We start from the raw sequence: 15,384 nt of genomic DNA on the forward strand, positions 1-15,384 counted from the left end.
GCTCTTCCCTCCCTGTTTCCCATAGGATCGAGGTGTGCCTCAAGGCATGGCGAGAGCGATGATGGTGGGGGCTTCAGTGGGGGGTCTGTGCACAAGGCTGGGGGCACTGCATCCTGAGCAGCAGCTCTGCAGCCTGGGGCCGGGAGCTGTGTGAAGTTCAAGGCAGTAAGTGAGAAATAAAAAATAAAAAAAAAATAAAAAAAAAATACCATAACCGGTAGAAACCGCCGTGGAGATTTAGGGAAGCGGCACGGCTGTGCCGTGGAGCCCAGAAAAAGTGTGCATCCTTGTCTGATGAGGAGCTGCCCGTGCCAGGGACCGCAGACCCACCTCTCCTCTCCCAGCTCTGTCTCCGCTGCAAGCCCCAGGGAACAATTGCATACAGAGTGCTTCGTTTCAGAGCCGCCACAGTCATTTCAGAGACCTTTTAGGCAGGAAAAGTGCTCTGTAGCGTGTAATTTGAAGGCTCTGCTCTGAACCTTCACTGTCGCTCTGCTAAATGATCCTCTGCTCTTCCAAACCTTTGCTGCCTGGAAACCAGCAGCAGTGACCTGGTTCCTGGCCTCACTCAGTCCGAGGTCTCCCTTCAGCTCTGTGCTAAGGTGAGGGGAGTTGCAGGTTGCAAGGAGCAGCCCGAGGTGGTTCTCTGTCTTGCATGGGGCCTCTCACATGTCAGAGTCCTGGGAGATTTCAGCCAGTCTTAATCATCTCTCGCCTATGCCTGAGCTGCAGAGGTTGTCACAGCTCGCTAAGGATTTTCCAGCCCGGAGGGTCGAACCTTGTGAGGGCTCTGCAGGAAAATCTAGGGACTCCAACTGATTTCCCTCTGAAATGGGGCAGCTGTAGAATTCTTTTCTATAGAGTCCCTCAGGCTTGGCAGCTCACGGCAGGGAAGGACGGTTTGTTCTGCCGTCAGAGAAAATGGCACAACTTTGGTTTAACTGATGGAGCCACTCCACAGCCTCACTGGCAGCACTGGAGCTGAGCCCGGAGATGCCGGGCCATCAGTCAGTCAGGGAGTGTGGTATCGCTGGGAGTTTCCTCATCTTTCCTCTCCTGCCCATCCTTGTTAGCTGCCCTAAAACTTTTGTGGGTTACAGGCACACCTGCAGGAGCAGAGCGAGCTGTGGGTTTCCTCTCGCCGTGGGCGCTGCCTCCCCTGCCAGGTGCAGGCAGGGCTCTGAGTTCCCGGCAGCCAGGGCATGCAGGCAGCTTGGCAGTGAGGCGCAGGAAAAGGGAAAGGATGGGGAGAAGGAAAAACATTTGAATATGAAGGGTTTGGCTGTCACCCGTCAGCCCGGTCCGGTCCCGTGCTGGGTTGGCACCGTGCAGGCACCTGCGTGTCTCCTCTCGCCTCGCATGGCTTCGCTCTGCTTTGGATTCGCTCCTGGTTCCTGCTGAGACAGGAGAGTCCCAGTGATGGTAGATTTCTGCACGTCACCAAATCAGACACACGGCCAGGGGAGGGGGAACCGTCTTGAGTCCATCCTAGCGGCCTGGATCAGCCCTGCCAGGTTTGTATCTGCTCTTAAATCCAGCTGGTGTTGGGGACCCCACCCTCTCCCCAGGCAATTGCTGCCACTCACTAATGACAAGGCTTCTACTTGGCTTCTGCTTGCATCCTATCCCCCACAGCGGGGCACGAGACACAGGAAAGGCATTTCCCTTTCCCTTCTTCACCTCTCAGAGGGATGCTCTGCAGCTACAGCCCTTCTGAAGAGCAGGCAGGATGCATCCCAGCTGGGGTGGAACAGGCAGACCTGTGTATCGTCCTGCCACCATCCTGTCCCATTGCCTGCTCGGAAACACGCTCAAAATCCACATGCTCAGCATCGCGTGGGTTTGGGATTTCAACATTGTGTGGATTTGGGATTTTCCCCAGGAGGGCTGGTATACAACTGCTTGAGGCCAGCAGCAAGGAAGCTTTCACCAGGTGTGGAGGAAGAGGAGGAAGAGGAGGAGGGAGGCAGGTGCAGGTGCTGGAGAACCGGTGTCACATCCAAGTGCAAAGAGCCGTCTCCGAGCAGCAGTCACCACCTGTGCCCACCAGTTCCAGGCTGGAAAAAACAACACATTCCAGGCAGTCAAGGGCCATCACCAGCTCTGCAAGATGGAGAGTTGCCTTCTGGGGCTGGCAGTCACCCCCGGTCCCCGGCGGGAGGGTGGGATTGCTGTGGGAATGCCGCTTCACCGCGGGAAGGTGGCAGCTTGGTTTTTGCTTCGGTTGCACGGCCTAGTTTTGAGAGCTGGAATATGCTCAAAGCTGGGCTTTCTGAGTTGCTTTTTTTGGTTTTGTTTTGTTTTAAATGACAGCATTTCCCCTTTAAATTTACATCTCTAGCTGGGGAACACAGAGCCTGGTGAGAGAGGGAGTGTGAGACTTTTATAAAAAGAACGAGTCGGGTTTTATTATCCCTTTGAGACGAGCAGGGAAAATCTATACTGAAGGCATGAAATAGCAATAAAAATGGACTTTTTGCCAAAGCAAAATTAATTGAGTGAATCTCAGTCCTCAAGCCTGAGCTCTGAGAGGCTTATGAGTTGGATATGAACCACGCTGCCCCCTTCCAGGCTCTCATCCCCCAAGGAGGGGAGGCAAATCCTCCCTCCGGTCCTTGGTGTGTGATGTGATCAACACACAGTAGCAGAGGACTCATGCTTGGGATACAGCACGGCTGAGGTTGCCTCCAGCCCTGGTGATCCCTGGAGCAAGGACCTTCTCCAGGTCCATTGGCTTGGGGATGCTGACGATCATTGCTCTGGCATTTCCATCACTGTGAATCATAGAATCCCATCTGGACTGTGAATTTGGGGGAGTTCAACAACAAGAGAAGGGAGGAAGACTGGACACAGGCTCCTTGAACCCACTCTAGAAGCCAAGAGAGGATCCTGCTGTCTTTCCCTGGCCTGGGCTTGCTCTTATTTACTGTTTTCCTCCCCCATCTGCATCCTGTTCATGACACATTGTGGGGTCTGACTCTCCAAAGTGCTTTCTGGGCAAATCCTTCACAGAAAAGGAAACTCCTCTCCTGGGGTTTGTTCTTCAGGATGTCATGTGCTGTGGCACCAGCTCAGCTCTGCCATTTTTAGGTGGGAGGATGGCAGGAGGAGCTGCTGGACAGAGCAGCAGAGGAAAGACAGATTCTTTTCAGCAGATGGTGCAAAGAGGATGAAGCTGTGTAAACCTCCTGAGTCCACCGGAGAGACGGAGATTAAATAGTGAGAGGGCTGAGAGGCAGCTCCAGGCAGGAGAAGGAAGGAGAAAAAAGGCAAATGGGGGTGGAAATAGGATTGGAGAGTGGAACTGGGGAGAGAAACTGTTGGTTTGAACAGGCATCCCTCACCCACATGATGTCTCCCCTCCAATTCAGAGGGCCTAGATTCAGTGCCATAAAAATATAGCCCTTTTCAATCCCTTATCTTGCAGGAGCAGAAACAATTGGCCTGCAAAGAAGGAGAAAACAATCTGTTTGACTGACAAACAAAACCACATTTCTGCACAAAAGGAGGAGGAGGAAGAGGCAGCTGTCTGGCTGCTGCTTCGGCTTTTTTCCTTTCCCCTCCCTCTCCTGTCCCCTCGCTGACGGTGTCGGAGCAGAGCTGCTACCCTTGCCAGCAAAACACCCGCCATTCTGACTGGCTGGGTTCAATGTCAGGCTCCTGCAGCAAATGTCATTGTCCTCCCTGCTGTCACCAGCCACGGTGGAGATGCACCAACCCTGCTATGATGCCCTCCTGGGGATGGTGCAGGGCAAGGTGGTACCCTGGGGCAGAGCCCTGCTGTCAGGAGCAGTGCCTGCTGGGTGCCAGAGACAGAAAGTGATGCTCAGAAGAGAGGGACCAAGTCCAGCAGCTCATGGTAGCTGAGTGGGGACAGAGGGGACACAGGAGATCCCTCATCAGGGGACCTTGGGGAAGTTCAGCCAGGTTGTGGGTGATGCTGATATCGCAGCACGTGGGCAGCATCCATGAAGCTCCCAAGTGCTGCAGCTGGAGATGCTGCTGGAGCCTTGTCCTTCTCCAGCTCTGTGCCTCGGTTTCCCTGTCTGCAAGGTCAGCAGGATAACACACAGATGCTGTAAGAGAGCTGGGGCATAGAAAGTTGTTAACTTGGCAAGTTGTTATCCCAACAAGTAGTTATGAATTACGGAAAGCACCATACTAGCCAAATTGGTGCTGGGGGGAATCTGTCAGAGAGGAAGGAGCAGAGCCCATGGGATCTCAGCAGTTCTCCATCTCTCCGGAACAAACTCCTCACTTGGAGGCTCTTTTGAAAAAGAAACTGATTTTCCCCATGTGATTCCCTGACCAGGAGCAGCAGCAGTTTCCTGCCTGGAACAGCTTTCCGAGGGGACTCTGCTCTATGGGGACATGTGAAGCAAACACCCACGCTCTGAAAACAGCCAAATGCAATACCCAGTGCCTGAACCTGGAAAAGCAGAGGCTGGAGCAAAACAATCTCTGCAGGGGCTGGTAGTGCACACAGAGGGAACTGAAGTAAATAAAGGGGCACAAGAAGCAAACCCTGAAGCCCCCAGGACACTCTTTCGATGCAGTTGCTGATGACCTACTAGAATCCACTGGAAAGATGATCCTGCAGTGGTGGGTGGTTCACTTTTTCCTTTTTTTATTTTTTAAGGAGCTGTTTCACTTTGCAGCCAAGTAGCAAAATAACACGTAAGAAATCAGAGATTCCAGGTGAGTTAATAACGAATAATGAGTCTCTCAGTTCCTGAGTGGTTCTCTTGTTGCCGCAGTCCAGGCATATAACAGCCTGGCTTTCCTGAGTATTCTCAGCTAGGCTTGTTGAAATGCTGGTATGGATTGATAGAAACATCCTGAATTCAAGGGAATTCAAGAGATCCAGCCTCTACTTTCTTAGACTGCCGTAACAGAAGCTTTGGGGAATATTTGACATGAAACATTGGAAGAATTTGGTTTCTTTTTAATTCCTGCACCTGAAATGAAGAATTTTCTGCACTTTTCTTTCCTCTTTTATTTCAAAGGAAGATGAGAGGAACTATCCCTGCACGTGTCAAACTGCGGGCAAGGGAAGATACGAAAGATGACTGGACTACTTTTACAACTTTGGCACTTGACTTTCCTCCCCAGAAGGGGAAGATGCACTGTCAGCCTGTCTTGTGATCAGGCTGTATCCTTTTGTTACCCTGATAAATGTCAGCTGACCAGGCTGGGATGTAAAAAAGCTCCATCTTTACCAGACCATTGTTGCTCTGCCTCACACAGAGTATTTGGGCAGGAAAGGGCCCAGCATCTCCCCACATGAGCACTGCTTGCAGACTTTGCCTGGCCACCCAAGGTCTCCATCTCCTCCTTGCCCTGCCCCCCAGGGTCCTCCAGCATCCTCTCTCCTTTACCTACTTCTGCCCCCCACCTTCTCCCTGACTTCTCCCTTTAACTCCTTTCTCTGAGCTGAGCTCCAAGGGCAGAGGTGAGGGTTTGGCCTCTATGCTCAGTGCTGGTAGGTGCAATGCACAGCTTGTGCTGTGATAAAGTAAATCTAACAAAGATGTGGAGTTTGGCTCCTGGGCAAGAGAAAGCATTCAGGTTTTAGCATATTCCTGCTTCTCTGGTCCCACACGCTCTGAGCATGGCCATGGGAGCACCTCTCAGGGTGAAGCCAGAGTTTGGCTTAGCTCAGGGCTTGAGGATATGAGGCAGAGTGGGTTATGCTGAAGCCCTGTCTCTCACTTTCGGACTCTGGAGATGTCTGGATGCTCCCAGTCCCTGGCTGTTGGGGCGGTATTTCCCATGGCAGACCCAGCATTTGGTGAAGCAGCACACATCCATGTTTTTTCCAGAACCTGCCTGGAACCTCTCCTTTCCCTGGGCATCTCCCACCCCTTCCACCAGCTGCAATCACACAGTCCAGAAGCTCATCCTCGATGTTACTCTGTGCTCGTGTCTCTTGGGACTTGGCCAGCGTGTGTCAGGGCTACGCGCCTCTTCCTCTCCAGCTGCTCCGTGCTCGGCTGCGTCACCCGGAGCATCCCTTCCTCCTGCCAGGGGTGGCTTTGCACATCCTGTTTCCCGAGTTGCCTTGCCCTGATTTATACTAGGTCACAGGCGTGTGGGTCCCTCACTTGGCCGTGGCAGCACAGCCTCTTTGATTAGGTGTATCTCCAAGCATGACTTCCATCTGCCCGTCAGTCGCTATAGCTAATTCCTGCAGCATTTACAGCCAAGCAGGGGCCTCGGTCCTATGGAATAGCCACTGATGGTGGCAGGACTGTGCTAAATGATCTATTCCACACGTTTCACCTCTTTCCTGTTCGCAAATTGTTGGCGATTTTTTTGTAGTTGCATTAAGTATTCCGAGTGGCTGCGATTTCCCCCATCGTATTCATTATTCAAAATTGTTCTCCAGATAATTTCTGCAAATAATTCGCAGTCTTCGCTCTTTTGTGAATACTCGGTCTCAAGAATGAGAGTCGTTTTAATTGGGATCTCACATCACATGATGGGTTTTGGCTTCCCGATTGGGCAGGCTTAATTTTTAGGCTTGAGGTTTGGGGAGGGAAACTTGCAATTAAGAATTTGAAATTCACTTTCTTCCAATATCTTTAGTTGACGCTTAACATTAACAGTCTGTCTTGCTTTTTTTTTTTTTTTTTTCCCTTTCCTGGCCAAAAATCCCTGTCGGTAACTTGTTGGCAAGAAACACTTGGAGAATATAAACAAAAAGGTGGCACCAAAACAGCTAAATTTAACATATCTGAAAACTGGAGTGATGATTCACAGTGGTTTGTTGTGTATTATTCACCTCACTCTGGTAAAAATAATGATGAAAATAATTTAGAAACATAAAAAGTCACATAGCAAGGGGACATTTATAGCACTTGGTTTCATAAAATCTTCCCGTCAGCGGTTCTCTGTGCCTGAGAAACATCCTGTGGGCTGGCTGGTGTGTTGTACCCTGGCCCTTGATGCTCCAGGCCTGGGCTGCAGCTGCTGCCGGCTCAGTGGAGGGAAGGAAAGTTCAACCATCCTGGCACCTCACTGTAGGAGCAGGTGTCACACCTCATACTGCCTTGATCCGCACCCTCAGCAGGAAAGACTCCAGTTGCCTCATGCAGAGCTCGACTCCAGGCAGAGGGTGACCGTAAGTGACTTGCCCAAGGTCACACTCCAGCTCCCTGGTTCAGCTGGAAATAGCTCCAAGGTCTCCTGATCCCCCCAGCAGCCCCCTCGCTGCCAGGCGAGACGGAAAGGTGCAGAGTTCACATGTCTGCTCTAACCGACAGCCTGGCTCCTGCCACCTCACCTAAAACCTCCTTGGCTCTATTTTCTGCCCCTCACCCTTGGGCTGAGTCAATACAGCCCCCTCTCAGCCCCCCCTTAATAACACGGGCTCCTGTGGCATATTTATGCCTCCGAAGTGGAGCGCTGCGCCGACGTTCCCGTTCGTGCGGCACCCGCACAGCCCGGCTGCTTGCTTCCACCAGCTGCTGCTGCCGATTTCCCTTAAAAATAAAACCCCTCTAAAGGTACAGCAGGGACACCTTAAATGCAGAGCTGTGGCGTGCAGTTAATCATATCCTCTTAACGGGTTTATTCGCTCATTAAATATTTAAGACTCGTTTCTCTTTATCAATAGTGTGGAGGCGTGCAGGCCCCGGTGCAAAGATTTATGCACACAATAGGATCGGTGCATTTAGATTTGTTTGAAGGGATCTGAGAACCATTTAAAACTCGACCGAGGGGGACGGCTTCTGCTGCTGCTGTTTTCCTCTGGTGAGGTTTTTGCCTCCTCACTGTGGCTGGGAGATGGCAGGAGGGGAGGTCGGGGGGTGTGGGCTGAGGGCTGCCTCTGGTACCCCCGTACTTGCTTTTGAAATAGCTGTGCCCCCTTTTTGAGGGATGCTGAGGTCTTGGAGGGGATGTATCTGGCTTGAGCGTCTACTAGTGATGAGGATGGTCTGTGTGTGGAGGCAGTACCTGGTGCTGGGAGCGTGTTTGTGGAAGTGGTATTTTGATCCCTGTTTCCCATTGCTGTCTGTGTGAAGAGCTTTGCCGTTGCGGCTCAGATGTGAATTCCAGCTCGTCTGGCGCCGTTCGGGAGCCGTCATGCAGGTGCAACATCTGTTGTTCTTCTGTTATTACCTGGGCTCTGCTCTTCATGCAGGTGTAAGAGCAGTGGTGGCCTTTTCAGTTCAGAGGATAGGGAGGGACAAAACCCACACCATCATCCTGGCTCTTCCTCCCCATCATCTGCCCCCCTGCCCACTGCAGCTCACCAGCCTGGACCTCCATCCTAACCATCTTCATCTGGCACCCACCATCTCCAACCTGCACTCATGCCTGGTCCCCAGTCTCTACGTGGGTCTCCATGGCTTCCAACTGCTGCCAGATGTCACTCACCCTGGGTGCATGGAGGTGATTCCTCCTGCCTGTGTGCTCCCCACTGATGTGTGTGTGCCTGTTCCTGGAGCTCCAAGGGATGTGGGTTGTGATGTGAGGTGTCAGACAGGGCCAGGGGCCTCACTGTGTGTCCGATGCAGTTGCACTGTGGGACCTGTACCCCTCCTTCCATGGAGCGCGTTGCTGGAGCTTGTAGGGACAGCAGGTCCTGGCATGCAGGACTCTATCTCCATCTCAGCAGCCTCTGCTTAGACTGGGAGGGAACATCTCATGCCAAGACCTGTCCTCCCCAGGCTGCAGCTCAGAGTCAGAGATGGCAGCAGCTGACGCCCATTTTTTTTCGCCCCCCGTGGCATCCTGGCAGGTTCTTCCCGCAGCTTTGCATGCAGCCAGACATGCCTGTTCCAAAAACTCCTCTCCAGGAGGTGCTGGGGGTGGATAGGAAGGGTGAGTAGCTGCAGTGGCAATGGGCAGAGCTGGCAGCTCCCTCCCGAGGGTGTGAGAAATACCCCAGCTGGATTATTGACAGCCCAGAGCATGGGAAGTGCGTGCATGCGTCAGATATTTACCCAAACCTCTCCTGCTTTGCAATGTGCCCACGAAGAAAAGGATCTGACAGCAATAAAACTGTCGGGCGGCTGCTGCTGCTTTTTTTTTAAAGTTCTATGATAGCTTCTCCCCCCCCTTTTTTTAATAGCTAATGCATCTGTCACTACTTTCCTAATGAGCTTTCCGAAAAGGGCCTTGGGGACCTCTACCTCTCCATGTGGGCTTGGATCGGAGCATACTCAGGGGACACAGAGAGGATTCAGCTCCCTCTTTCACCCCCATCCCCTCCCCAAACTCCTCTCCGAGGGCAGGTTGTCCAGAGGGAGGGGAAGGCAGCAATATCTCAGCACTCGGCGAGCTGGCGTTCACCCCCTGCAATCACAGCCAATAATGACAAAAAGACGGGGCTGCTGCCAGAGATAGAGAGCTGAGCTCCAAGCGTTACAGCAATGTCACAGCCTTGGGACTGCTGCTGGCTGCTACTGGAAAGAAATTTCCTCACAACAGGCAGAGTTATAGGAAGGAGCCATTGATTGCATTAAAAAACACCCTCCCCACCTCTTTTTTTTGGCATGGATTTTCAAGGCTGCTTTTTTTTTTTTCCTCTCCCCCCCCTTTCTCTCTCCATTTGCCATTGAAGTTGCGTTCAATAAAACCCATCGCCCGAGAGCGTCTGTTCGCATGTTCTCAGCAGTACAATGGGCAGAGGACTGCAGTGTGCAGAGCCCCAGCCAGCCTCTGCAGACAATGAGGGGCTGGCAGCGGGGCAGGGGGGGGCTTCTAGTTTATTTTATTTCATTTTTCCCCCACCTGCCAGCCCCCACTACTAATTGTAATCACAAAAGGCAAATGGGAAGGGACTGGGGGAGCAAGGCTGTGGTTCACTGGGGTCATGGTCTCCATCAGTCATTCTCCCAGCCTGTTGCTGGGTAAAAGCTCGGCTCCTTGGTTTATCAAAATGACTGTGCAGTAAAAGCCTCTTTGCCCAAATCTCCACCCCCCCAAAAAAGCTGTTTCAACTGACTCAAAAAGCCTGAATTTCCCATTATCATCTATGGGAGACTTTCCGTTGACTTCCCCATGCACAGAAGGGAAAACAGAGGGTTTGGTGATTCAGGCACAAACCTGGGATCTCTTCCTTTCGCTGATGCTGTTGGCAAATCCTTTAGGATTTAGCCCAAATCATCCAGGGACCAAATGCTGCCATCTCTGTGCCACTGACAGGGCACAAGGGGATGCACCACTTGGCAGGAGTGAATGCCTAATTGTGCTGTGCCAGAGTGCCCCTCAGCTGTGAGATGTAACAGTTGCTCACCCTACGTTGTGTGATGGTGGAGAAGCTAATAGCTAATAATGCCAGGGAGATGCTTCCAGATCTCTAGATAAAAGGTGCTCAAGGAGGGAGAATTATTATCAACATGGGCCAAAGAGCTACAGGGGATTCGAAATCTGTTTGTGTTTGTAGGATGTAACCACTAAGGAGGGAGAGACTGGGACAATGGAGCATGCACAGCACTAATGGAATGAGCGTAGGAAAAAGGATATCTCTGGAGACCCTTAGAAACCATTTCCCAGTGGTAAGATCTACTTGGGTTGTTTGTTCTTCTTCCCAGATGAGAGCTGCAGTCGTGGACGCTTTTATCACTTATGAGCTGGACTAGATGGAGGCTGGAGAGTGTATTGTACGGGCAAGCCCGCCTGGCTTTCCAGTGGGTGGCTACGGATTTGTCCAGTCTCAGCTTCCATTTCTGGCTTTCAGAGCTGTGTTTTATAAAAGAGGAACCTTGACTGGGCATTTCAGACCTGTTTTTCAAGCTTACGGGGTGCAGGTTTGGCCTCTGGTAGAGGTGCAAGGGCATGACTTGGGCACCTTGAGGGTGCAGTGGAAGGGCTGTTCAGGGTGAGCTCATCCTGTCCCAGCTTGGGATGGAGCCTTAGGATATGGATTGGGCTGAGGTGTGGATTTAGAACAGCTCCATGGTAGCATCTGGTGGTTCCTTACAGCCATTTCACTCAGAGATTCCCTTTTTCCAGCTGATTCACTCGTTTCTTGATGAGGTGACAGTAACGCTCGCTCAGATTCCACATACTAACACACCGAGGTCTGGTGGGGCCAGGGACTGTACAAACACATGTTGTCCCGTGAGATTAAAACCAAGCTAGGCAAGCTGCTGTTTGTTGTCTGTGGTCTGGCAGCGCTGAGAGACCTGTACACTGCTGTGCAGAGCATTGGGCAGGCAGGTAGGACACAGTCAGCATCCATCCCGGCTCCCCTGGAGCGTACATCCTGCTTGCCCACAGATCCTCACTTCCATCCTGCTCCAAAATCACGTCGCCTTTCCTTTGCACCCTGAGACAGCCCCATTTTGTGCTCAGGGGAGCTGCAGCCTCTCTCACTGGAGACCTGCAGCACACCATGCTCTTTTTTTCCCTCTCCTGTCCTTTTTTTTTTTTTTTTTCTCTCTCTCCTGGACACTTTACTTAGGTTCTTTCTTCCCTCTCATTTTCTCTACCATCAAATGAAAGCCATTCAGACCAAAACGGTTCAGTCTGCTCTTTGTGTCTGGAAAACAGAACACCAAAGACAGCTGGACCTACCCGAGATGGCCACGGCCGTGGCAACAGTGGCTCTTTGTTAGCGCTGTTGTCTCTGCCCCTATCTCCAGTGTCTGGGGCCCTGTCTCTTTAAAGCTTTAGTGTGCTGTGTCAAAGCCAACAGAGAGTTCAGCTTATTAATGGATTCGCTAGGTTAATATCCCAACAGTTTGGTGTGGTGGGGTTTTTTTTTCCCTTTCCACCAGCATAATTTAGAAAGAGGGGGAGGGGGAGAGAAAGATAACCCAGTCCCATTTCTGGGGAGGAGGGCACGGCATGGCTCATTGCTTTGGAGAAATGGAGCTGGAATGGTTGGTCGGGGCCACGAGAAGGTGGTGGCCCAGCCCTTCGCCTTCCTGTCTGTATGTACATCTCTCTCTATCTCCTTCTCCTGCGGGGTTCCCTGCATCAAAGCTTCTTCCAGTTCTTATGCTAATGAGGTGCATTAATGCTTAATGACTGTGAACAGGCTTGTTTAATTGCACCTATCTGAGCAGGAGGCACGTTGCTGTATAAGAGGGAACGACCATGTAAGCAGCTGCATGCCCTCCTGGACAGTCTTAATTACATGTAAAACTGATGTGATCTAAACCACCAGGCTGGTGATTAGTTTAGTGAGGCAGGTGGTACTTTGCAATTCAGTGCCTCAGAAACTCTAGAGCAAGTGAGATCAGATTCTTTCGTAGGCTATGGAGGATAAGGCAAGCCCTGATCATCCTTGAATTTGATGTTGGGTGGGGACAAGCACGGCATAGTAGATTAATTTAATTAATTTATTGCAGTTAGTTTGCAAAGACATTATCCGCCAGCGTATGTGCAGAATACTGAGCAGTCCCATTAATGCAATGCTATTTTGCCTGTAAATCCTCTCCCCCCGCCCCTTACAGGAGGAATGAGCTGCGATGGTCTCAGCTTTCTGCAGCGTTATCTCGCGCTGGTTGAATACGACTGATTGTCTGAACTACAAAGGGGCCCGGCTAATGCAAAGCCATCCCTATTGGCACCAGACCTAGATTAATGACTCTGCATGCATTGACTTGGCTCCAAACTGGATTTCCCTAAAGCAGCTCGCTGCTGTCTGCACTCCCGTATCCTCTAACCGGGCTGGGATTGTTGGGCTGGCGAGAGCCGCGGATCTGGGAGCACCTCCAAGTGGGAAGGCTGTGGATTAGGGGTGCGCAGGTATGAAGGTACCTGTTATCGCCAGCCATCTGCTGCTCATTACCCGACCTCGCCGCTTGTGATTATTTGTTTTGCTTTTATTCACCGGAGGGGGGATTTTTTTCAAAAACAAAACAACTTTTTTTCATAAATGGCTTTGGGCAGGGGAGCAAACCGATTCCAGCAGGATTTTGGGGTCGGTTGTGCTCCCAGGGTAGGTATCTCCTGACTGGGTGGATGCTCAGCCCTTCCCCGTCCCCACACTGGGCTCTTCCCCTCGGCTCCTGTCCCTTGGGCACTTCCTCCCCGTTGCTGTCCCATGAACTCTCTGATCTCCCCTCTCCCTACCCACCCGGGCCCCAGCCAAAGCTCTTCCTGACGTTACTCCCACAACAACCACTTCCTTCCCGTCCCGGCAGCCCCCAGCTCCGCAACCGTCCCTGCCCGGCCCCTCGCTATCTCCCTGAGACCCCTCTCCTGCTCCTGCGCTTCCAGCCACCGCTGTTTATTTTGTAAAAGGGCTCAGAGGCTCTTTCTCCTGGAGTGAATCCCATGGCCGCAGGGCTGCCCGTGTGGGGGGGTCACTCAGCGTCTCACTTCCACCATGAGAGCCTTCTGCTGGTGTCCACAATACCCACGGGGTTTTGGGATCAGAAACCCACCACCTGGGGCATGTTTTAGCCAACACACCAGGACCAGCTCCCCAAAGCGAAGCATCCCCCCAAACCTGACATGCTTCAGGCTCAGCAGGGAGGGACGACCTGACCATGGCAACCGTCTGCGTGTGGTGGGAAGGTGGCAGGGCAGGAGCTGGGGAATAGGTAGAGGAGGTGTGTGGTGGGGGATGAGAGTGCTGTGGTGTTTTCCATGGTGCCTTCCTCGGTGTCTTCCTCCCAGTCAACGTGTTTGCCGGGAGGAGAACGCATGTGGCCATGGTGGGGCAGCAGCTGAGGACAGGGGCTGGCAGGAGGAGACACAGCGAGCCTGAGGGGAGAACAGGGACCTGCCTGGTTTTGAGTGGGAGCTCTCCCTCCACGGGAGCAAGCCCCACTCTGAGGGGCCGCAGCTGCCTGTCTCCCTGTGGGGAAGAACAGCAACTCCTCTGCCATCTGCCTTCCCCTCGCACACCCCACCGTGGCTGTTCCCCTCCTCATCCCACCAAGGCACATTTTGCTGCACCAACACTTGGCCTTGCAATGGCTCTGAGGCAGACTTTGGGTGGAAAAGCAGACTTTTCCTCTCAGAGAAGCCACCCTAAGTGCAACCCTGTGGTGGTGGCACCAAGACAGCCCCTGAGCATCGTGGCATTGCTGCTCCCAGGGACCACCTGAGACCTCGCTGCGGTGGCAGTGTCATGGCCACCCACAGTGCCACCACTCTGAGTGGGACAAGCACCCCGAGACACCCTACCACTGTGAAATCAGTTTTGCTCTCCTGAAGAGAGATGCTGTGAAACCAGTGCCATGTCAGGGTGCATCCCCTGGGGGGGGCTCAGCCCTGCCTTGTGTGCGGGTGAAACATCCTCGCACTGAACCCCCAGCCTGAGCAAAACCTTTTTTTAGCACTCCCCTATTTGCCAAGCGTACTTCCTTTCTTTTGATTCTTACCACCTACATACAGTCTGACTGCAACAGCAAAAAAAAAAAGGGGGGGGGAAGAATTGCAACATTCAGTCGAAGGCTTTTCTGTCTAATGACGTTAAATTTATTAACCAAAACTCCAGCTGCACCAGGCTGGGATCTAATAATATTCAGGCTATGGAGACATCAAGTAGAAAGGAGCTTAAAGCCCTTTTTATTTCACAGTAAAACTGTCAGTAAATAACTGGATTGTCTTGAGACTGAGAAAATGGGGATTTATCTTCCTGAACATGAAAAGTGTGCTTATTTTTTTTTATCAGCTTCAAAAAGCCCCAGCAACCTTGATTTTCCTTCCACACCGTTCTCAGCAGCTCTGCCAAGCCCCAAAACCACACAAATCAAGAGACAGACTCTAAAGATATTTTTAATTAAATTAATTCCTTTTCCTTCCTTCCCCATTTCTCCCTTGTCCCCTCCTCCATCCTCTCTTTCTCTCTCCCTGTGTCCCCAGCTAATGACTTCTAAGCACTGTGACATTTCAGCACTGGCTGTCACTAACACCACACCTCCGTGCTGGTTATAAATTGGGCACAGAGACATAAAATTCCCTGCAGAAGGTCCCCGTTTGATGATATTCTCCGAGGTAAATCTCCAATAGCTCCCTGTTTTCTTTAATAACGCTAATAGGCATAGATTAATTAAACTGTTATATTACTTCCTTCTTTCTACCAGCACCAGTTAGAAATCTTATTACCTGCTTCTCTCTGCTTGCCTTTTCCCCAAGGTGGTTATATTCCAACCAGTTACCAAGGTTTCTCAGAGCCTGTAGCACAAGGTGAAACAGCAGACAGCGTCTCCATGAGGCTGGATCCTGCTCCCAGCCCTTGGCTCCCAAACCCCACCGACCTCAGCAGAGCCCGGGTGGGTGTAAGCGGGGTCAGGATTAAGCCCGGTTTGTCTGAAGAGGTTCTGTCTTGAAAGCAACAGCAGGGCTATTGTTGAGTCTGGATGCCCACTCTAAAAGGGACCACAGCTGTAGGAAAGGGAATTGTATACATCCATCAACTCCTCCAGGGCCTCAGGATGTATTAGTTAAGATTGCGGGATAGCATGTCTC

General features: G+C 51.8%; 1 protein-coding gene across 2 annotated transcripts in view; it reads left to right on the forward strand.

Moving 5' to 3' along the window:
• Positions 1–15,384, forward strand: part of RAI1 (retinoic acid induced 1) — a 74,103-nt gene that overhangs the window by 1,599 nt on the left and 57,120 nt on the right. Inside the window, exon 2 of one of the 2 annotated variants that reach the window (XM_032704482.1) lies at positions 10,397–10,508. The exons of the other annotated variant lie outside the window; for it this stretch is intronic. The gene's annotated coding sequence lies outside the window, so the exon portion shown is untranslated. The remainder of the gene's footprint in view (positions 1–10,396; positions 10,509–15,384) is intronic. 2 annotated transcript variants of the gene reach the window in all.

The sequence above is a fragment of the Chiroxiphia lanceolata genome, chromosome 16 (assembly GCF_009829145.1).
Source record: "Chiroxiphia lanceolata isolate bChiLan1 chromosome 16, bChiLan1.pri, whole genome shotgun sequence".
Lineage (NCBI taxonomy): Eukaryota > Metazoa > Chordata > Aves > Passeriformes > Pipridae > Chiroxiphia > Chiroxiphia lanceolata.